Source organism: Cydia strobilella, chromosome 11 (genome assembly GCF_947568885.1).
Source record: "Cydia strobilella chromosome 11, ilCydStro3.1, whole genome shotgun sequence".
Lineage (NCBI taxonomy): Eukaryota > Metazoa > Arthropoda > Insecta > Lepidoptera > Tortricidae > Cydia > Cydia strobilella.
The window spans coordinates 6181572-6204361 of NC_086051.1; the positions used below are offsets into that span (position 1 = coordinate 6181572).

The 22790-nt window shown below is 34.8% G+C and overlaps 1 protein-coding gene and 3 non-coding genes across 4 annotated transcripts in view; 2 read left to right on the forward strand and 2 right to left on the reverse strand.

Moving 5' to 3' along the window:
* LOC134745462 (collagen alpha-1(XV) chain-like) overlaps positions 1–22790 on the forward strand; it is a 203435-nt gene that overhangs the window by 74339 nt on the left and 106306 nt on the right. The window lies entirely within an intron of this gene.
* Trnan-guu (transfer RNA asparagine (anticodon GUU)) lies at positions 3154–3226 on the forward strand. Its single transcript has one exon. It is a non-coding gene; the product is annotated as a tRNA-Asn (tRNA).
* Positions 3650–3722, reverse strand: Trnan-guu (transfer RNA asparagine (anticodon GUU)). Its single transcript has one exon. It is a non-coding gene; the product is annotated as a tRNA-Asn (tRNA).
* Positions 3907–3979, reverse strand: Trnan-guu (transfer RNA asparagine (anticodon GUU)). Its single transcript has one exon. It is a non-coding gene; the product is annotated as a tRNA-Asn (tRNA).

Here is a 22790-nt window from a genome sequence, read left to right on the forward strand (position 1 = left end):
ATGTAGGTATATATACTTATTATCTTAAGATAGTCATCAAGGTCATTCTACTGAATATAGTGACCAACAATACTCCCGTTCCGCAAGTGGACGCCACCAGGTACCTGGGCTTCGTGATAGACTGCATGGGCTGACGTGGTCTCCGCACATCGACTATGCGTGTGACAGGCTGTCCTTGGCGTGCTAAGCCCTCTCGAGACTGGCACCAACGTTAACAAGTGAAAACTTAAAGAAAGCCTACTATGGCTATTTTCACTCCATACTAATACAAGGTGTCGATCTCTGGGCGGCATCGGCTGGCCGAGACAGACTGTCCAGATTGCAAAAACGAGCGCTGCGCATCATTGACGAAAGCCAACCGATCAACCGGCTCAGGACCTGTTTAGGGAACATCGAGTCCTGGCTTTGCCCTGTGTCTTTATCTTAACTGCCTGTAAATATGTTTGCTTAAAAACATGCTCATCGAATTAGCATGCTATAGTACTAACGAGTTTCTGCAAAGGGATCGTTGCACCCAATTATAAATTTTGTGTTATATTTTACGCCTGTTATCATGTGTAAATTGTGTATAAAGCCCTACTTACTGTTGGTTCTGCAATGGCAAACATGTAAATAAATAATATGCAATACTTATTCATAAATTATATGAACTTAGTTATAAGACATTGACGTGTAAACTTTATTAATGTATGTTTATAAATAAAATCTGAATCTGAATCTGAAGGCAATTTATTGACATTATTATTCTAAAGCCAGTACATTTTGCAAATTAAATTAATAACCAAAATATAGTCTGAAATAGTTTTGCCATTTAGGGAATAAACATAGATTATTATTTAGGTAGGTATGGAACCAAAACATCTTTTTACGAAAGACAAAACTAGAATCAGACCTTTTTGTATGCATTATAAATAGGGATTAGGGAAAACGCGTTAATTAAAATTATCTTTTTCCAAGACAAACATAAGTATGCTTAGGAAAGCGTCGAAATTTTAAAACGTAATAAATATAACAGCCTCGGTAGAATCATTTCGTTCCATTTGGAGTTTGTACTCTAGGTCCATGGGGTCCCAGCGCGCACAAGTTGTTTGCAGAAATCGCGAAGCGTCTGGTTGACCGTAACTGGTGACCGAAGAGCTGGCGGCTTCCTCGCACAACGTATCAGCATTGCGATACAGCGAGGAAATGCCGCTAGCATTCTTGGTACAATGCCCCAAGGGCCTATTTTAGATTTAAGCTAGTTATTAATTTCGTTTGCGTAGTACCACTGTATATATCTTGTATGTTAGTATGCTTAGATTAAATATCCACATATGAGTATTTCATTCAGTTACCTCACTATGTTCTTACAATTTTATTGTAAGTACTTATATGAAATTATTGAAATAGCTGTCTAAAAACCATTCAACATATTTATATAAGGTAATTCATAATACATGAATTTGTATGTAATTGAAAACTGATGACGTAAATAATATTATGTTATAATTTAAAAGAAAAAAATATGTGTTTGCTAAGAAAACAACATAATAATGATGTGCCTTATGAAATGAAATGTATGTTAATTTACCACACGTGAACTAACAAAAAACTCGACGTGTATAACAGCTTCAGTAATAAAGGATTGCCATTGTTATTATATCACATAGGAATGTATAAAATGACTTTTGTGAATTGTTTGAAAAAATTATATATATTGAAATTTTGCATGACGTTACTTACTACTATAATTTGATATAATTTTACTTATTGTATAGTCAAGAAATTTGATTCATGTACCGTTTTCATTATTATTAGGGGAGAGGCCTATGCCCAGCAGTGGGACACTATAACAGGCTATTAAAAAAATCTATATATATAAACGTAAAAGTCCTGACTGACTGACTGACTGACTCACTTAAATCAACGCCCAGCCCAAACCGTTGAACCTAAAGAGCTGAATTTTTCACCATAGGTAGCTTTTATGACGTTAGTATCCACTAAGAAGGGGTTTTTCTAAATTCATCCTCTAAGGTGGTCAAAAAGGGGTTGAAAGTTTGTATGGAGATCATACATTTTTTTGAGTGCGGGACTTCGTATAAAGGCATATTATTAAAATACAAGAAAAGTGATTTCAGCTTTTTTTTAAATTCATCCCCTAAATGGGTTAAAAAAGGGTTGAAAGTTTGAATCCATTACAAATACTTTGAAACTTCCTAGAAAGGCATAATAGCCGATTACAAAATAAAAAGTAATATTGACGTTTTTGGAAATTCAACCCCTAAGGGGGTTAAAAAGGGGATGAAAGTTTGTCTTGGGGTTCAAATTTTATAATATAAATGTTTATTAATTATAATAAAAAACAAGAAAATTATTTCAGCGTTTTTAAAAACTCATCCCCCAAGGTGGTGAAAAAGGTGTTGAAAGTTTGTATGGAGATCAAATATTTATGTGAGTGTGGGACTTGAATTTTTGAATAAAGGCATATTATTAGAATACTAGAAAAGTAATTTCAGCGTTTTTAAATATTCATCCTCTAAAAGGGTTAAAAAGGGGTTGAAAGTGAATCTATTACAAATGCTTTGAAACTTCTTAGAAAGGCATTGTATAAGATTCCGAAAAAGTTATTTCAACGGTCTTAAAAATTTAACCCCTAAAGGGGTTAAAAAGGGGATGTAAGTTTATATGTGGTACAAATTTTATTTTAAGCTAGGAACTTGAAACTTGGTAAAAAGGGCATTATATTAAAATAAACGAAAACTGATTACTTACACCGTTTTTGAAAAGTTTGTATTAATAGTTTCGGGAGCAAATTTTTTTTTAATAGTGGACTTGAAAATCTTCTAAGAAGGTCGAGAGGGATTATATCGGGAACAATTTTTTCAGTTAGCGTCTTGAAACTTCATAGTTTGTGAAAGACAAATTTCATGCGTTGTATAATTATAACCAATGATTAACCGTCCCTACTGATATCTTTTGCTGCATAATGTTCTATATTATGCTCATGTAGAATATATAACCACCAACATACAAATCCACGCGTACGAAGTCGCGGGCAACAGCTAGTTTATTTATATAACCTGGATACAAACATGAGTCAAGCTATTCGCCTGGTGAGCAAAACATTATTTCTTTAATCAATACTTGTTGTCAATTTCAGTGACTCTCACAACCGCCTCCGTGGCGCAATGGTTAGCGCGTTCGGCTGTTAACCGAAAGGTTGGTGGTTCGAGCCCACCCGGGGGCGATTATTTTGTCTTCGTTTTAAAAACGATATTTGAATTAATAATCTAAAGTTTGACAGATTATTTACAGAAACAATAAAGGTAGTACTAAGATGATTAATTAAGGTGAAGTTTATTTTTATATTCACGTACCAAGTTACTTTACATAGCTGGTTTCAGTAACACATACAACGCCTCCGCGGTGCAATGTTTCGCCCGCGGGTGGTCTCGAACTACCAACCTTTCGGTTAACAGCCGAACGTTGAACAATTGAGTAAAACTAGCTGTTCTGTAAGGCACATAAATATTAAAATAAATAAATAAACATCTTAATCAAGCCTCACACCGTTCATAGTTTCCCTTTATCACTGCGATGGAGATTTTTCAAACTTTGACGTCATTAATTCATATTAATTAGGTAATTCTAGGGAAGTAGCAAAAATTTTCGCCCCCGGGTGGGCTCGAACCACCAACCTTTCGGTTAACAGCCGAACGCGCTAACCATTGCGCCACGGAGGCGTTGAACAATTTACTGAAACCAGCTGCTGTTCTGTAAGGCACATCATATTAAATAAAAAATAAACATCTTAATCAACCTACATATATTATATGTCCATAGTTGGCCTTTATAACTATTGTATTGATGTAGATTTTACGTCATTAATATATATGGGGTAATTCTAGAAAAATAACATAAAATAATCGCCCCCGGGTGGGCTCGAACCACCAACCTTTCGGTTAACAGCCGAACGCGCTAACCATTGCGCCACGGAGGCGGCACGCTGCCGAACGAATTTCACTAGTTCTTCAAATCGCTCAAAAATATTGCAGATATAAAAGTAGTCGGTACAAACGTTCTAATTTTAGCGCTCACTATCAAGTTTTTAACTATACCGGCTGTCGCTGAACTTTGGCAAGGGACCCGGTCTGTATTATTTTTATATTTTACAAAGGTTTTAAAGTACATTGAGTACTAATCAATCTGGATAGTAATTATTATGAATTTTATTTTACATACAAAATGTGTTTGAAAATGCGTTACAAAACTGACAATTATTTTAAATCTAGTACTTGGGATAATTATAAAAATGCCCTAATTTAAGTTGTATTCATTTATTTTTATCTCTGTTCACTTAATGTGAACTTAACCTTCTTTAACCTTGCTAATATCAAATATTTATTTACACAGTAATATCACTAGCGATTATCACATAATATATCTTATCGGAGTTTTTTGTAACTATTTGTGACAGATAACGATTTACGATTTAAATATAAAAACCAAGAAAGATACAAAAGGTTATTATTTTAAATATAACATATATGAAATATAAAAGTAAATTTATTTCTAAGGAATTACTAACTAAACTATGAATCTTGTTTAGCTAATTTTCAAAAGCTACAATTTTTTTTAAATATAATCATGGAAAACATCTCTTCCTCGCTTTCATATTTCCTTATGCAATACAATCCATAAAGAAAACATTACGAAACACTACATAACAGTATCAAGCGAACCTCTCCTCATTTCATATTCCAAGAAACACAAAACACATTTTACTACAAAATACCTCTCTCTGGAGGATTCTAGAACACTGTGCATTTTCTTTCAATGAAACCATAATGCAAGCCGGAACCCAGAGGAGCTAGGAGAGTTTAGGTACTGAATACTACGCAATGCGTTACATTATTAGTTTTTTTTATCCCAAAACAATTTTAATTTGCGCTGTAAATTGTGCCATTTCGGGTAAACATCGCAATGGTAGTAAAATACTGGTAGTTTAATGTCTAATGAAATTAATTTTTACAGAAAATTTGGATTGTATTGAAACTTAACTTATAATAGTTTGTTTTTTTCATATTAAAATTTATATTTTAAAGAAAACTAGAGTTTACACTAGAATCTAGAACACTAACGTTTGTTATTTATAGATTAACCCATAACCATGTAGATCGTTTTTAACTTTTTCGCTGCCACGCACACATGCGTAGATTTTGAGCAATCTAATTAGGCGGCCAAAAATATGTTTAACTTTAAAATGGGGAATATAATAATAAAACCTTGTATTTTCTTCAAATTTAATATTATATCAAGAAATACACAAAAAATATAAAAATAAAAATATTAACACGGTAAAAATAAATAAATAAATTCTACTAAAACTATAAAAATACATTTTTCGTCTAATTTATTTAATTTTCGTCTAATTTATAGAAATGATTTGAAGTGTTGAGTACGGCTACGTCGGCTACCATCAGTTTGGCACTGACATAACGCTGGCGTGAACGTAACGTAACTTACTTTCTATGCATCTCGCTCGTACGCACATATTAGTGCGAGCGAGATGTATATAAAGTAAATTACTTAGACGTTAGAGTATATGTCAGATTTGACACTGTTAGTGACTCATGCTACGGGTAGAGGAGGAAAGAAGATACTACCTTGTTAAAAATATTTAGGAGTGCCAGTTAATTGCCGCACGAAATATCGATTATGTTATCTTTACAACTATGATTAAATATGTAGAGTCAGACCTAGATAAGTCTGCAACGGTTTTGATAGCACACGCAGTGCAAGTGTTATTTTTGTACGTCACAATTTCATAGAAATTTGACGTTTGAAATAAAAATAAAAGTGAAGAAGCGGCACCCCCTTATTTTGTTACACTTATTATGCCGATAAAATACGACATTTTTTGTAACTTTATCTCAACTACAAGGGGTTGCTCAACCACTAAAAATTTTCTACGTTGTATGAAATCCAAAAAAATTAACGTTGAATAGTTGTTTTCACATTAGTTGAAAGTGTGATTTATAAGTGAATAAGTGAAAAACCATTTTTATTTCTATTTTTTATGGCTTTAAAATGATATTCTAAAAATATAACTTTCGAAAATTTATAAAAAATAAAAATAATAATGTTTGTCTACGTCAAAACTCATAAATCACAATAGTATGAAATCAGATACTTAAACAAAAAATCTAAAAAATTTACTTATTTTAAAAAAAAATTCTTACAACAAAAAAATCTAAGTGGTTGAGCACCCACTTTTAGTTGAGATAAAGTCACACAACTTGGTGTATTTTATCAGCATAATAAGTGTAACAAAATAAGGGGGTGCCCTGTCTGAAAAAAAAAGGTTTTTTGAACCACCCTATTGTTAAGCTACACTAATCTGGAAATTTAGACGGAAGATGAGAGATCCATTCCTTAGCAGATAGGTAGCATTAAAAAAAGAAGAAAGTAATCTCTTTGTCCGAGCGAATTTCGATGCATTTTGGCAAAAGTTCTCAAATACTCAGACGTATAGGTTGATTGAAATAGTAACAACAATAGAATACTCCTTACCATATTTGCTACAAAGGAAATTTGATTTAGAGCGTTTCTATAACAAGCCCGAGCGCTTCTCTTTGTATCGTCCAACATCGAATTTTCTGTGACGACTTCACATCTCGCATACGTGTGTATTAGAAAATTATACGTTATTTAAACGGAATAAGGTTTTTTATTGAAATCTACGCTTCAGGCAGATACGGGTTTGAAGAACTAACCGTTATTGTATAGTGGAAATAGGTTCTGAAAAACAAATAACCTACAGTAATTTAGGGAATAAATACATTTCAAATTCGTCCCCCCTTGTGTAAAGTTTAGGTAATGCTGAGTTTTCAGTCTCCAGATTACGAATATTTTCTGTCTCACGATTTTTAGTACTATTTTTAACCCATTGAGGAGTACTTACTGTAGATTCATTCAATTGCATATATCTTGTTTATTGCGATTATTTAGCTTATATCATAAATATTTTTTTATAAACCATAGCTGGAACGTATACCTAAACTTATTTTACAGTACATATGGTGCTACTTTCTCGCACTAGTACGGAAAAGAGCACTTTTCGTGCATATGTCGAAAGTTTAAAGGGCCATATGTACTGTAAAACGTTGTACGACACGCGTGCGAATAGGTAATTCGCAACTCGTGTCGATTTAAAACACTCCCTGCGGTCGTGTTTTAATTTATCGCCACTCGTTTCGTATTTCCTATTTTCCGCACTTGTATCGTAAATAACTATTCTACATCCGACATTTTATATTTTTCTAAAATCTTTCTTGAATTATATTACCAGACATCAGAAAAATCAAGCTTTACAACACACACAGAATGATTCCTGAACGACGACGTGAGCCGGATCTTTCCTATGGATATCGTAAATTAAGCTAGAATTAGTATTAAAGTTTCTATATTGAAATTCAAACAAAAGCAAGATTGGCAGTAAATCTTGATTACATCGCGCTTATTCATAAACCTAAATGCGTTCACCAATTAGCTCACAGCTGCTGTTAATTTGTCTGAATTTCGCATGCACTGCGGAGTGCAGCTTAAGGGGAATGTATTCCAAAATTTGCATACAAGACTTATTCGACGTAACAAACACTACTTTGTACGGGGTAAAATTTAACAAGTGATCAGAAATAAACAAAATCAGATGGCTAACAATTTTATGAAATACAGTCGAAAGCAAATCGATTCAGAGTATCTTGGACACTATGTCACCGACGACCTTAAAGACCAATTAGATATAGAAAGGGAGCGCAGGGCACTGGCAGTCCGATGCAACATGCTAATAAGGAGGTTTGCACGATGTAGCCAACAGGTAAAAGTAACGTTATTTAAAGCCTATTGTCAGGTGTTCTACACGTGCAGCCTCTGGACTCGTTATACGCAGAAGACCATCAGTTCCCTGCGCGTCCAATATAATAATGGTTTCAGGATGTTGTTGGGGCTGTCCCGTTTCTGCAGCGCATCGGGCATGTTTGCGCAAGCTCACACGGATGTCTACTATGCCATAATACGCAAGAGAATTGCCTCGTTGCTCTGCAGAGTGCGGGCCAGCTCCAAGTTGGAGCTTTGGAGTTTGGAGCCTCCAACCCCATCCTGACCACTGTTGCGGGCCGATACGACTCACCTATAATGCGGCATTTTGAATGTGTCATAACCGCTATTAGGTGATAGTTGTAAGAATGTTATTGCTGTCTGTTTTTGTTTTGTCGCTTTCTGTTTTTTGTTCCACTAACACTTAGTTTTTAATCTTAATTGTTACTAACCGTTATGGGCCAGTGTTGTCTTAAATAAATAAATTGAATTGAATTGAAATGGTTCAAAAATATGTGAACACGACTTTAAAGTCTAAGGTGTAAGAGCGTACACATATTTTTGAAACTTTAGGATTGTGTATATATTTTATTCCCTTGACTGTACATATCTTTATTGTTTTTTTTTTTAACAATGCCAAAATTTGTTTACCTGTGTATAGTAGTTATAAAGTCTTATGAGCCTCAATTAGCTATTAATCATTTGTCTTAATCTGTCATTTTGACATTTATGTGTAAGAAAGAGATAAATCATAAATTAAACAATTGAGACTTGTAAAGTTTTATGAATAAGAGGGTTAGATTGGGCATGAGCCATGATTTATATTAATAGTAAAATGTTATATTTGGATAAAAAATATCAGTCATAAGAAATCAGTAAAAGAATCAATAACTTGTTTTATGTCACCCTGTAAGGATTCGAAGTTAGGTTCCATTATTTCTGGAAAGGGGTTTTAAGTTTAAGTTTTAGGGTTTAAAGGATAAAGCGCTGGAAAATTTAAAAATTTGGATGATTTAAACATACAATACTACAATATGAGCAGTACTAGTACGAGCAAATTAAATACTAAGTTAATTACGTGTGAAACATGGTATGGGCCTTAAAACGCTGTGAAGTGCCTATTAATTAACTTTTAAATTAACAGAGAAAATTACAAATTTATCTTATTAATAACCAGCTATCATATGGCACGTTGAACTCGCCTGACATTTTGCATACGCAATTCACTTTTAACGTAATTCTCGTGATTTATATGAAAATGTCATTAAAGTCGATTTTTTTTTCGCTTAAGGCAAAGCGAAAAAAGTTTTAGAATTATTTCATAAATTAATGTTATACTTGTATAATTAAAGAAAATACATTTATATGAACAAATTAAGTCATAATTTAATATGAACAAAAATTTGGAAATTCATTTAATTAGGATGTTATCTTTAATTCAAATGATGATATTAAAATCGTTTGCGAGGTCATCCCGTTAACTTTGCTTTTAAAAGTCTACCTCACTAATGTTATGGTATCATCATGCTGATGATGAAAGATCCAAACCGAATGTTAACATAGAAACTATTTAATAAAACAATCTGAGTTTGGGCTCCAAAGTGTATCAATGAATTAACTGCATTTAAAATACATTCAAAAGCTACCGACCAAAATACTATTAAATTTGCTCAGGCTTTAGACAATCTTAAACATTACATCATAACATTATTATCTTCATACTCCTCGCGTCGTTCTTTTTGCCACGGGTCTGGGGTGGGCTTGGCGTAGTAGTTTTTACGAAAGTGACCGTCTGACTTTCAAACTAGTCGGTAGTATCGGGATTAGTCCGGTTTCTTCACGATATTTTTCTTCACCGAAAAACGACTGGTAAATAACAAATGACAAAATATGTTTAAGTAGTGATTAGGGATAAGTAGGAAACGTACAGAATTAGGTACCTGGCGCCAAGAAATTCTAAGATCGTAGTTTTAATTAAACTTGTTAGTTTTACAAATCTACTTGAAACCTGACGATATTTTGTTGAAAACAGTTGATAACACCTACGAATATATTTTATTGATAATAGTAACACCACGCCAAAGAACATGTTTTTCACAACTGTCCAAACAGTGTATAATTATATATTATATTGTGCTCTTCATTTGTTATTTATGAGAAAGTCATTTTAGAGAGTTCGTTAAGACGAACGATTTCTAGTGCCAAATAATCAGAGCACCATATACGTATGACTGCATTATGCTTGGAAATAGCTTTTAAACAACCTTGCGCGGAAAATTTCGTTGAATTTGAGTTCAAAAAATTATGTATTATGTACCTTCCTTACAATACTAAGTAGTTCTGTTAACAATGTTATTCCATACCAACGCTTTTTTGGCTTTCCTACTGGGCGTGACTCTCCCCAAGGTCTCCACTCTACCAGCCGCAGCCACTTAATCCATCTCTTATCAGTCTTTTATCTCTCTTTTCAACGTAATTTTTTACGTTTTAAATACCTACATCAGGTTAGGTTTCAAAACTAAGCGAACACATCCCTTTAACGTCCACAGCTAAGCATCTTTGCTCGTTTTGCCAATCAACAACTGAACATTGTTCTTGAATGGATATTTTTCACTGCGCCAATTTGTTTATTCGCTACAATGACGTCTTTCATTTCTATCCGAATCAGACCTTTACCCCGATTGCTGCTTGAAAGAATAAAGCAAAGCTGTGTCAGTGAAAAATATGCTTAGACGTCTTTATGATTGCTGCTTTGTGACGATATTTTTTTGGAATAACGAGCATAACAATTTAATAAATTGACGCACAATTAAACCTTATTGTTTGAAATAGTGTGCATAGATATTTATGTTTAGTTAGTATCTTCAATTGTGATGAATTGATGATGCACGAAATTTGACAAATTTTTATATTTCAATAATTTAAAACGTTAAAAATTAAGGTGTTTTTGAGGCGATCATGCCACTTGTTGGTGAAAGCAAAGAGGATATAATAAGATAGAGCGGTACTGTCATAGTAAATTTTGTAACTACTGTAAATTCACTGCCATCTATCGACATACTTTAAAACTAAAAATGAAGATTTATAAAAATACGTTAAAATGTATTTAAATATGGATAAATGATTTTTTTATTTGCATTAATTATTTTTATATGATTTTGCCTTGAATCATAAATAACAAACGAAACTATACGAGAGTAGGCCAAAGCTAGTGGCGCCATCTGATCGAGAATCAAATTTTCGTGATTTTCGAGGCACGTTTTTTCCTTAGACTGTATCTATCTACTAGTATTACGGAGTTATATCTATCTTTGGTGAAACATACCGACATTTAAGGTATGGCGGGGTAACTCGAAGACAACGCACGGCATGCCGAAAATAACTTTCCTGGGGTGAAATTTACAATTCAATTAAGTAGGTACCTATCTGTACATTCGACAACCTTATAACTACTGTGGGCTAAATGGTGGCGTCAATATATTAGTATAAATAATATATAGCTCTGAAGTTCAAAGTCAAACCCATAAATGTACATATTTACATTTCCCCCTCCATACCTTCCCATCAAAGGGCCTCCAACAACCGCTTTGTTAATTTAATTCAAAAATTGGGGTTCATTAGGTGACAGTAAAATTTAATTATCTGTTTGTATTTCAAACGTACTGTCACGTATGTGGCTTAATAAGCGAGCCTCGTTAGAATTTATGGTTCCTACGAACGACCCGAAAATTAGGCACAATTTCGTTCACCTGACCCAATGTTTACAAAGACAACAGCCCTGAATTAAACCAATGTTGATGGATCCCCGAGCCCCTGCTCACATATTTGTGACAAGTGTATTTCAATGAACATCCATGGGTCGTCTTTAATTGGTTCATGTTATAATAGGACGTCACGGGCATAATAATATGTCTGGTGTTCTGTACATGACAAAGGTACAATTAGTTAACGTTTGGCGTTGTTACCGTTAGACAAAGTATATAACACGATGTTTGGGTGATTGGGGGTCCAATCACCAGCAAAAGGTTCACTAAAAGGCGTAGGAACAAACATCAAAAGGTACCACTTCCATTTATATGTTAATTCTGAAAATGGCCATGGGAGTGTTAGATTAAAAGACAACATTATCCAGTTGCACTTATTTAACGAATATGTTATAAGTATAACGCTCGTATCTGATTACAAATTTTATCAGAAAAGTAACTTCGTGCTTTAAGATAAAGAGCAAAATTGATGTTAGGTGGGTGTCAAGTTTCACGATTTCACCCAATTCTAGAAACACGAGCTAAATAGATAGATGTTTTCGTTTTAGAAATTGATTTAATGTGTCTCAATTATTGTTCCATCTTGTCTACATTTTACGTAAATAATTCAAATTCAGCGCTAAAATAATCTCCACAAGGCTATAATAGGGCGTTAAAATATGAATAAAGATGAATCTACTAATGAAGATATAAAAGAACTAAAGTATGGAACGGTATTTAATTATGCACAGAGGTCCTTAAATCTCAAGGACGTAATACAAATATTTGGTACTCTAAAGTTGCGGGGTTTGTAAATATCTTATGATATAATTTAAGTAGATACTTTCCTGAATTTAGCTGGATCCTCGGAGCGAGCGGAAGAAAAGAGATTTTTGGAATGGAATCCGCCTTTGTACTCAAGGGGTTCTCGTTGCTGTAGGACTTCTTAATAACTTGAAGCAGCTAAAGGTAAACAGCAATGATTGTGCATAACTCGACGAAATTATTAAAAATTCTTCAGGATTTTTATTATGTCAATGATTTTTAGACTGGCATTTAAGAAATTGACTTAATAAATAAATTCTAAATTTAAATGGATAAGCCGACGACGAAATGAGCTTTGATGTTCTACCTACACTGCAATAAAACAACGATCAAATAAAACTATGAAAACGGATTATATCGCGTATATTGAATTTATAATACATCCCGACGTTTCGAACCCTTTACAGCGTTCGTGGTCAACGGGTGACGGAAAAATTACAAAGTGCAAAAATACCCACATACTAAAATAATGAACAATCATAGACTATAAACTTTAAGGCTGGTTGTACATGCAAAATCGGTTCATAAGGCTAGTTATACACTACAATTATTTTCAAGTAAAGATATATATATATATATATATATATATATACACGCGATAAAAAAACTACGCCGGCTCCAACCCTTACACCACGGACCCGAGAAGATTTAATTCCCTCCTAAATTGTAGTTGTGTTGTTGTTGTGTGTGTGTTGTGTTGTTGTTTTCATAGTTTTATTTCATGAGTAACTATCGCGGTAACCGAAGACAATATTAGTGCATACGATCGTTAAATTTTGATACATCTAAATGAAAAATAATAATAAAATAAATATAAAGACTCATAACACCGTCCATCCTGAATATCTCGATAACCTGTATAGTCCCCATGCATGCTATTCTTAAACCTGATAGATTGTAATGTGCGCACATGTATACACATAGCTAACACTGGATGAACCACGCGTAACAAGTACCTATATGAAAGTATTGTTCCAGGAACAATCAATTTATGTTCCTACTCGCTCGTTTAGTGATCGCTAGAAACAATAACCATTGCAATCGATGATTGATTCCTAGTAATCCTACTAATAATTATTTGTATATTATTCCATAAGAAATGGTTCTTTGCTGGACGGAATGAAATTCATTTTTGTTATTTGACTTGACACTGATTGACTGTATGTGTATGTCACATGTCGTCTGCATGAAGCAACTTCCGGAGTTCAATACTCGTATCTTAGCCCTCTGTTTGCCCTTTTCAAGCTGCTAACAATGCAAAAGGGTTTTCAAATGCATCCCAATCAGTTCGCACTAACACGAACTCGGTCTTAACAGAAATAAAGCAGCACATTTGCGACCTGCTTCGTTGGTAATCACTTACCGCTAACGAGCTGCTAACTAGGTACAGATTATGCTTGCATTTTAGCAGCTGACGTGCGTTGATCAGAAATAGTCTTTATTCGTAAGGTGGTACGAGCGATAGATATTTTGTCGGAGTTTAACACTGTAGTTATAGAGTCCCTTGCGAAGACTTCACATTATTAAGCATTATGACTTTGTGGACTTAACAGAATGTAGACCAGACGCTATCCTATTAGAATTATATTACTAATAGTGAAATTAATAGTTCGGTAATGATTTTGCAGGAGCTCCCCACGTACTTATCTTGTCAATATTCCACATCATTAGTAGACACGGGTAGTTTAAGTTATTATTTTCCTAACGTTTTGGCTTTGTATGTAGAGTACGAGTAGTGTAGTACGCCATGAAGAACAAAAACCGAAGTATTTAATTAACGATCCTAATACTCGTACCCTTCCATAACTATATACATACCACAGCTCCCATATGAGCCAAAAATTGAGAAATCAGAAATTAAGAGAGCATTAAAACATTAAAAAAAACCTAGAACAAGGAATAGAACTTTCTTTTTTAGGTTTTCGTTCTTTAGAAATTTATACTTACACTAGCTGTTGCCCGCGACTTCGTACACGTGGATTTGTATGTTGGTGGTTATATATTCTACATGAGCATAGAACACCTATGCAGCAAAAGAGCTCTCTTTTAGAGTAGGGACGGTTAATCATTCGTTAATAATCAAAGCATGACATTAACGAACGCCTACGAAGTTTCAAGCCCCTACTCGTAACTGAAAAAAATTGTTCTCGATATAATCCCTCTTAAACCCCTTAGAAGATTTTCAGGTCCACTATAAAAAAAAATGCAAGAAATGAAAGAATTTTTTATTTTTATTTATTTTTTTCAAAAAGGTATGGTACATTTTAAACTTAAATACTAGGTTCGCGAAACTTACGTTTAAAGCATTTGTAATGGAGTCAAACTTTCAATTCCCTTTTAACCCTTTTAGGAGATAATTTTTTTAAAACGCTGATATTACTATTCTTGTTTTCTTATAATATGCCTTTATACAAAAATTCAAGTCCCGCACTCAAAAAATGATTGATCTCCATACAAACTTTCAACCCCTGTTTTACCACCATGGAGGATGAATTTTCAAAAACGCTGAAAAAAGTTTTCTCGGCGGGCAGAGCCGGAACTACAAAAGTTAGAAGTTGAAATTTGATACTAATCCAGCGGTGTCAGCATGGTTGCATTTTTATCGCCTGTCACCATGCCTGTCACGTTCTAACAAGTATGTAAGTGCGAAACTGACAGGCATAGTGACAGGTGATAAAAATGCAACCATGCTGACACCGCTGGATTAGTATCAAATTTCAACTTCTAACTTTTGTAGTTCCGGCTCTGCGTTGATGAATCAGTCAGTCAGGACACGTGCATTTATATACATATAAAGATATATTTTACCCTTTCAAATGAGCGGCTGTCTCTCATACATAGTATGGGTCTGTGGTATGAGAGGGTCAATGCTTAATGAATGCGAGTCATCTAACATGCACCATTAAGGCTGCGTTTCCACCACAGACGTGCGAAGATGCGAAGCGAGGGATTTGTTTTTAAGAGGCCGGTGTCGATTTTAGTCGCAAAAATGTAAAATTGATAGATTTAGTCCGTGAAATTTTACACCTTTTGATACCTAATTGAAATAACAAGTACTGGTTTCTATTAGCACGCCTTCTTATCTTACCTTTTATCAGATCAATTTTTTGAAAACAGACTCACTAAATTAGTAATGTTTGCTTTTCTGATGGACGTTTAGGTAAACGCGCGTAAAGCACTGATTTTGTCGCTCTTATTTGTAAATTTCGTAAAGTTTGGACTGCTAAACATGGTAATTTTGTATTATACATATCCTGTACTTGACGTTTATCAGACTACATTTTTATTATTATGACTTTGAAGTAGTGTAAATGAAAGTTAGACGAAATCAATTTTCTCCAGAAATTACTTCAAAACAAGTGACAATTTCTCTAAAAATTGACTTAATTTCAACGTAATATTGATACTTAAACAATCTACAACATTTGCTGAAACTATTCTTATACATCAATTTGTATAATTTACCACCATGAATTTCTGATGAATTTTTAAAAACTGCCCCTTCTCTTCATGCATTACCGGTGACGCACGCTCGCGACCTCATTATTAAAAGGCAAGATGAGAAGACGTGCTAATAGAAATCAATACTTGTTATTTAGATATTACGTAACAAAACGTGTATAATTTCAACGACTAAATCTATCAATTTTTAATTTGTGCTCCAAAATCGACTACGGCCTCTTAAGAACCAATAGAATCACTGCACGCTGAGTGAGCAAAACAAATGAAGAGTGATTCTATTGGTTCTTAACAAACACATCCCTCGCTACGCATCCCTCGCACGTCTTTGGTCGAAACGCAGCCTAAGCAGGGGTGCGAACTCCTCCCTTCGGGCAAACTCGGCTCCGTTCGGCTCAGCATTGATCCGAGCAATTATTAGGGTTAGCACAACTTGACGTCCCTTTGCGTGCACGACCACAAATAAGATAATAACTTGAATTTTGACAACCCTAAACAGCCGAAAGGGATAGTGCCATATATTAGAAAGGGACAGCATGAGTCGACCCTGAACCGCTGTCAAACTTCGGATTTGTAGGAAGTTTCCTTTCTGAACGGTAGTACTATTATTTATTCTGTGGCCTAAGTAGGTCTTTAGTCTTTACTGAAGCATACTGAAATGATCTACGTGGCTTTTGAAGTTGCGTATAATCAGAAAACACAACGCGTGTAAAGGGCTACTTTGAATAAGTCGTGTTCTTCAATTGTGTTATCTTAAAATGTATGAAGACCCACCGCGGCGGCGGGTTCAATTGTGAATTGTTTGAAACACGCAATTGTTTGAAACTTTTTAAGCAAAGTACCATTATTATGGTGTGAATTTACCCAGCCGACATTGACATAGCTTTGATTGTTCATTTATTATTTTCTTCAACATATTTTAGTAAAATACCACAATATTTGATACCGGTTAAACAAACTACCAGTTTCCATATACTGCTAAAGGATTTTAAATTATTAAATCGTCGCACAATAATGTTAAATAACAATTAACTAAAATTTTAATCATGCGCGTTAAAATTATTCCATAATAATTTGTTCTCTGAATTGGAAAAGGCCGCTGTACTGCTCAATAACCACAAGCGAGTATTAGCCACGATAACCACTATAAACGTGATCATCGATCATGAAGAGTTGATACGCACCACAAGCTCATATTGATACTGGTGTGTCTGGTGTTCCTGAAGCAAACACTCGCTTGTAATTGGTTAGCGATGCGACTAACAAGGGGCACTAGGGCTGTTTTCAAACAAACCATTGATGTTTGTAAACATGGGCCCGCAAAGCGCGTCTATTCCACGAAATGTTTTGCCAATTCAATTCACTGTTATTATTTGAACTGTGTCAATGGAAATAATGAGCCGCTATTTAAATAAGGTTTTTGTGCCTATTTTATTCATCAATAATTGCAAATTTTAGCACCTTTGATACATTTAATTGTAAAAAAATTAAGCAAACAAGATACAAATTGCGACAATTTAAGGTGCAGTAGGTTCAGCCAGCAGAGTTTTTGAATAACCGCAGCGCTTTTGTAGATCATAAAACGGATGCCAAAAATTTCATTAGCAAACTTGAGACTTTCAACCCCACTTTCAGTCCCAGTCGGTAGCATCACTCAAGGAAAAATTACATAAGTTGTGGCTTTCTGATGACTTGTGTTGTACATAGTTGTGTACTAAGATTATTTATTTAGTTGTGATAATATATACAGGGTGGAAAGGCACGACGATCCTTTCCGCAAAAGGGGGATTGTTTGGATTTAGTACTGTATTTCCTCTAAAGAAACTAGGCTCATATTCGTAACCATTTTGAAGTTATAGGCAGTTAACTTTTAATGCAAAATACTGCAAGTGACAACCCTCATTAGGTTCAGTAACATATAATATATGTTACATTCTCTTTGCTTAGAACTATTAATATCTGTGACCCAAAGACAATTCAGTGCAGGTGACAGATTTGACGTGCGGTCTGAAGCCGCAGTTGCAATAATACACTAAATACGCAAAAATGGCCATTCTACGTGCAGTCGGCCGTGTCATTAATTTTACTATGGAAATTGACAATAACACCGACGTGTCGGAGCAGTAGTGCAGCTGCGGTCGGGAAAACGTTAAAATCACCATACGTGCAGTCGATATAGTCATTCATTTTACTATGGAAATTGACAATAACACCGACGCGTTCAGGCCGCTGCAGTAGTGTCGGAGCAGTAATGCAGCTGCGGTTGGAAATGGACTGTCACATTTACCCGTGATAAAACCGTGACGCAAATAAATTGCAAATTACGCGAAAAAACCTATTTCAAAATGCCCTTTGGAGCCCGCGATTACCTAAATTTGCTTATGTTATACGGGGTGTAATTATAATGCCGCCGAGACGTTACGACGCTACAGACAAAGATATCCTCCACCACACCCAACTAGCCGTATGTCAATTTTATGTCAAATATTTTTGTAAACATAAGTGTCACATTACACTTACATGTAGGTTGATAGTACGTAGTAGTAGTAGGGTTAGTGACAACCCTAAGAAGATGAATTAATTTTAATATTTTAACTTATTGTTCGTAACAAAAATCTAAACATTACGAATCGATTCTCCATCACTTAAACTAACCCCCCGTTGCGAGAAGGATCGTCGTCTTTCCACCCTGTATATGTGTATATATATATATATATATATATATATATATACACATATACATATATATATATATATATATACATATATATGTTTATTTTATATTCTAGATTACAGGTTTTAATTATTTACGTTTGTAATAATTGAACCATAATTTACTTTCTGTTCATAGTGTTCGTTTGTCTATCTTGATCTGTTTATTGTTTTATTCTCAATTGCTCAAAGGTTGACTAGAAGAGATCCCTTATAGGAATAAGTCCGCCTTTGTACATTGTATATATTTTTGTTCTTTTATTGTGTTTGTAATCTGTCTTATGTACAATAATGTGTTTACATACATACATACTTTCGTGTAGTAACTTTTCAATTCAATTCAATTCAATATTTTTATTTCGAATAAAAATTCCATATTATTGTTAGTACAAGGCACAGCAAAAACTTATAAATCTATGTTCTATGAATCTATGACTAACTATATTTTTTTAGTATCCGCAGTAGAACTAGGGTCACCGACATAGCTCGCAGAATTGCAAACCTTAAGTGGCAGTGGGCGGGGCACATTGCTCGCAGAACTGATGGCCGGTGGGGCCGGAAGGTTCTGGAGTGGCGTCCGCGTACCGGAAGACGAACTGCCGGTAGGCCTCCAACGAGATGGAGCGACGACCTGGTGAAGGTCGCGGGAATTCGGTGGTTGCGAGCGGCACAGGATCGGTCGGAGTGGCGAGCCTTGGGGGAGGCCTATGTCCAGCAGTGGACGTCTATCGGCTGACATGATGATGATGATGTGATGAACTATACTTTTAAACTGATTTATTGACTTTCGCTCGATGAAAAAACTACGAACATAGGTCTTAAATGTTCCTTAAAACTTTGTATCAATTTTTGCAAAAAAGCTAAATTAGAAAATTTCATGTAAAACTGCGCATTTTTTTTTGATAGAATTCATCCATCTTTTTTTTGTTAAAGCTTACAAGAAATTAAAATTCTAAAAAATAATATCAGCGACTCCCGGGCACGCACAGCCATCTCGCTAACGCTTATGTTCAGAGAAAGAGCTCTTTCCCACTGACGTCCAGTTTTTTGCGGGTACGGTCTTCTGCAGGATCCCGTTTTCTGTAGTATCCCGCAAACAAAATGCTCGTGTGAACATAGTAACGTTCACGCGAGCATTTATACTACTAAAACGGGATCCTGCAGAAAACCGTACCCGCAAAAAACTGGACGTCAGTGGGAAAGAGCTCAAAGTGGGAGAAGAACCTGGAGCTACGGGGCCTCAATGCGTTTTGAAGTGAACACGGGCGATTCGAACTTAATCTTGTTATGAAACGGTGATGTGACTGTTGTCGGAAATGTCACTCTAGACAGCTGACCGATAATATTCGTAAACTTGCCATAGCAAGAGATTAGACCTCCAGGTCGCATATCGTAAAAAAAATTTGGTACCTATATCTATGTGGACAAGGACGCGAAGCGATCGCCCGTTGTATGTACGTACTATATATAATACAATACATATTTCTAAAGTATAAGAATCGCTTCAAAGTCTAATTGTGTCGGTCGTTGTGATATGCTGTGCTGAATAAGATTTGATATGATACAACCTGACAGAATAGCCAAGTATGTTCATATACAGAGTGGCTAAAAAATAAGTGCATTCCCGTTGCCAGGGAGGGTTTGGGATTATACTGAGCAATTTTTACTATGGGACCAACCACGAAATCGCGAAAAAAATTTACCCTCCCATAGAAAATGGACCAGCCAAAATGTATGAAATAGTCAAATTTTTTTTCGCGATTTCGGAGTTGGTCCAATAGTAAAAGTTGCTCAGTATAATCCGGGATATTTTGGGATTGGCAACGGGAATGCACTTATTTTTTAGCCACCGTGTATATTATGTACATTATTCTAACATGACATGACATGACATAGTATGCAAACAAACAATTCGCAACAGTAAAAAAATTAAAGAAAACGTACAGGCAGTTTTGTGGAATTTTCAAGAAATCAATCATCGAGAATGTCGAATCATGTACTTTGTATTCATAATACTTTGACAGCGGCTTTCATAACGAAAACAATGCAAGTCTAAATCAATACACCCATTGAACAATGAAACCTGGGAGTTTTTGTCGTTTTTGACCACAGACATATATCTTAACAGAGTTGCATTTACCGTGGATTTATTCGTTCTAATTAATATATGAAGGGTACACGGAAAGAACATGTCTAGTCACTTTGACAACATTTTGAGTTATCGCGGTTTGAAAGGCACGATGTATTATAACCATATTATTTTATAATTGCAGCGGTAAAAGAAGCTCTACATTTTGAGATTAAAATCTCATTTTCCAAAAAAAGTGACTAGACATGTTCTTTCCGTGTACCCTTCATATGTATTTCGAGTGAAAATCACAATGTTTTAAGACTCCTTATAATGTTTGTCTCACAGCCCATGATAGACGTTAGAAACGGAAATAGAAGTCATTTTTAGGTTTACGATAGAAAAAGTGCCCATAGCATCTAGCCCAGCAATCAGCATCTTGTGCATTTGCGGCAGATGCGATAACCACTAGGCCGTCCGAGTCACGACGGTTTAGGTCGGATTTGTGGAGTAATATAATTATGCATAGGTTTACGGCGCCCTTTGATAGAGTTACCCATTTCCAAGTTACTTAACATAAAAATGATGATATTGGATAATTATATGTATTACGCCCTAAGTCATCCTACTTATCAAATACAAATACTTACTTACTTATGTACTTCTCTGGCGCAGCGACCCAAAGTATGTTTGGCCTCCAACTAGTCTGTTCGCCACTGATCAAAATATAAATGACGAAACATATTTAAACTACAAAATTTTACGTAAAGGTAAGTAACGGTAGGTATGTACGAACACCGCCACTTGGTCAAAGATAAAGTTAATGTTATGTTAGGTTCGTAAACAATTACTTATATTTTTTTCAACGGATTAATATGGAATTGCATCTACATACAAAAGTACGGAAAATGATCTGCAGGATATGATAATTGACACAAAAAGTTGGTGCGTTATTGTGGTCTATGTAAGTAAATATCTGTGGCTTAATGTCTGTATTTTAACCATTTGTATGCATGTATGAAAGTGTGTCATGCATAAAAATAAGCACGAACTTTATACAATGAACGGTTCATTTGAAGTGTGTTATTATTTAAAAGAATTTGTATTTACAATATATTTCGGAAGAAATACTTAAAAGGCAGTACGTAACCAATACGGTACGTGCAATTATTTTATACCTTCACTAACTTTTTTTATCCCTAGTTATCAGACAGTACCTAATACAATCATACTTTATACAATTTATAAATTTAATTCTTATAATAAGATATTAAAACGTATTCCATATTTCATTATGCCATTTGTCATGTATTCGTCATTCGATGAATAATGAATTGATTAAAATACGACGCTGTTCCTCAATTATATCGTGATTAATGAGTCGAAGTAATTGAATTATCACGCGATAATTTCGAATGATAAATATCGTAGGTATATTTAAATGATATGCAGTTAAGATAATACCTATACTAAGATGTAAACAAAGTCGACTGCACGAATATAAACATATGTTTTGATATGATATCACAACAGTGCCTCAGAGAAAGCAAAGATAGATATAACTCCGTAATAGATATACAGTCTAAGGAATAAACGTGCCTCGAAAAATCAAGAAAATTTGATTTTCGATCAGACGGCGCCACTACCTTTAGCCTACTCTCGTATAGATGGCGTTGGACGGTCGGTTTCGTTTGTTATTTAACAATTTTAACGCATATTAGTGAAAGAACATGGGTCAAAATTACATAAAAATAATTAATGCAGTAAAAAAAACATTTATCCATATATAAATACATTTTTTGATATTTTTATTTTTAGTTTTAATCGTGTGTCGATAGATGGCAGTGAATTTACTGTGGCTACGAAATTTGCTATGACAGTACCGCTCTATCCTATTATATCCTCTTTGGAGAAAGTAAAGTTCCTGTTAACAGCAAAGTTCATCGTCCCGTTACCTCCTGGATAATTGTTTCTCACATACATACATTATCTTGTTATTTTCTAACGCAGCGTCTTACGTAAGCGAACAACTCGCGAACGCGAAGCGAAGCGGCGCGGCGCGGCGGGCCCACGGCGTTCGCGTTCGCAACGAGGTCGCTCACGTCACGTAGGACACTCTATAGGTG